At 42.0% G+C, this 2,367-nt stretch overlaps 1 pseudogene; it reads left to right on the top strand.

The window, feature by feature from the left end:
• The first annotated feature begins 255 nt into the window (after positions 1–255).
• Positions 256–922, top strand: LOC129464562 (large ribosomal subunit protein eL19-like; annotated as a pseudogene).
• Positions 923–2,367: the final 1,445 nt, after the last annotated feature.

Here is a 2,367-nt window from a genome sequence, read left to right as displayed (position 1 = left end):
GAGAGATAGAACCACCCAGAAACAATGGTGACCACTGCACTTAGTTCTGTTTGTGTGGACAGATCAATTCCTCAGCCTTCTGTGACTGAAAGCAACTAAGAAAACCAGAGTGTAATTTTATGCCAGTCATGTTTGACTCACTGCACCTTTGTGACAAGTTACTGAGAGGTAAACATTCCAGAATGATAACTGTTTTCCAGTTAATGGGGGCCATAGAAAGTCATGCATGCAGAGCTCTTTCCTCATTCCTTTCGCTGCTGCGGCCACAGCCATGAGTATGCTCAGGCTTCAGAAGAGGCTTGCCTCTAGCATCCTCTACTGGGGCAAGAAGAAGGTCTGGTTGGACCCCAATGAGACCAATGAAATTGCCAATGCCAACTCCCGTCAGTAGATCCGGAAGCTGATCAAAGATGGGTTGATCATCTGGAAGCCTGTGACTGTCCATTCCCGGGCTCAATTCCGGAAAAACACCTCAGCCCACCAGAAGGGCAAGCACATGCACATAGGTAAGCAAAAGCATACGGCCAAATGCCCAAATGCCAGGGCAGGTCACTTGGATAAGGAGAATGAGGATTCTGTGCCAGCTGCTCAGAAGATACTGTGAATCTAAGAAGATTGATTGCCACATGTATCACAGCCTGTACCTGAAGATGAAGGGGAATGTGTTCAAAAACAAGCAGATTCTCATGGAATACATCCGCAAACTGAAGGCAGGCAAGGCCTGCAAGAAGCTCCTGGCTGACCAGGCTGCGGCCCACAGGTCCAAGACCAAGGAAGCACGCAAGCGCAGTGAAGAGCGCCTCCAGGCCAAGAAGTGGGAGACGATCAAGACTTTGTCCAAGGAGGAAGAGACCAAGAAATAAAAGCTCCCCCTTTGTCTGTAATACAGGCCTCCATGATTACATAGATCAGCCATTAAAATAAAACAAGGCTTTATCTGCAAAAAAAAGTCATGCATGCATATTCTGAACAGGAATATGTATGTAATTTTATCACATGAATAAAAGTTAAAAGAAATCAAACTTAGCACAATTCTGCTCCAAATTAAACTGGAACAAGACTTCCTACAGATTTTAGGATATTAATCAGAACTTAAAAGATCTAGACAGGTATTGGACTTTTAAGATAAATGTGATTTTCTTATATCTTGTTTAACTTTTGTGTTGTCAAAACCACTTCCCTCTTTGAATTAATTATTTAAGTTATCAGGCCTTAGACACATTTTGTTTGTTTCCTTGGTTATATTATAGGGAAGAGTTGAGGAAAATAGAGCTCACCAGGATACTGGGCACCGATGTAAACACACTGAAAGTCTAATTCCACTAGTAAAGCAGCCAAGAAAACAAACACTGATTCATGTGCAGAGTTCACAACACAGGATAAGGGGAGCTTAAGCAAAGCAAGGAGTGGACTTAAAGGGGATTCACATTGTCTGCATCTGCTTTTCTGACTTATGTGTTAATATAGGTTCAGTTTGTTGGAGATGTGTTTTTTATCTCAGGGTATGGGGAAAAAATAGTGGAAAGAAAAGAAATAATTATATATATGTACACACACATATATGCATATATTATGTATATATGCATATTATGCAGAGAGAGAACACAAACATGTCAGATTTAGTGATTAAATAAATTGGAAGGTTCAAGTGGCTCACTCTACAACCTACAGGACAGTGTATCTAAAATAGCTCTAGGCCAGGCATGGTGGCTCACAACTATAATCCCAGCACTTTGGGAGGTTGAGGCAGGCAGATCACCTGAGCCAGGCATTCAAGACTAGCCTGGGCAACATGGCTAAATGCTGTCTCTGCAAAAAATTAGCCAGACATGGTGGCACATGCCTATCAGCTACTTGGGAGGGTGAGGTGCGAAGATCACCTGAGCCTGAGAGGTCAAGGCTACAGTGGGCCATGATCATGCCATTGCACGCCAGCCTGGGTGACAGAGTAAGACCCTATTTAAAAAAAAAAAAAAAGATAATTCCATCCATCTTACCTCACAGAAAGTCCTGGAGTTGCAGCCACTAAGTTCATATTCAGACTCCGTTATAAGTATAGCCTTCTTTCCGAATCTAATCAAAATAGCCAAAGCACCAAAACAGCATTTTCAGGATAAAATTTGAAATAGCCTCATAAGAAGGACCCTAGAGCCATGCCTCCTGAATTGTCACATTCACTTAAGATTTGGTACTGTTTTAGTATCAAGTATATTCTGTTTTGCAGACTGGGATACTGTTGTATTAGTCTGTTCTCACAGTGCTATAAAGAAATAGCTGAGACTGGGTAATTTATTAAAAAAAGAGATGTATTGGCTCACAGTTCTGCAGTCTGTACAGGAAGCATGATGCTGACATCTGCTCAACTTC

Source organism: Symphalangus syndactylus, chromosome 16 (genome assembly GCF_028878055.3).
Source record: "Symphalangus syndactylus isolate Jambi chromosome 16, NHGRI_mSymSyn1-v2.1_pri, whole genome shotgun sequence".
Lineage (NCBI taxonomy): Eukaryota > Metazoa > Chordata > Mammalia > Primates > Hylobatidae > Symphalangus > Symphalangus syndactylus.
The sequence above is the reverse complement of the archived record's forward strand: the minus strand, read 5'-3'. Positions and strand labels throughout refer to the sequence as shown.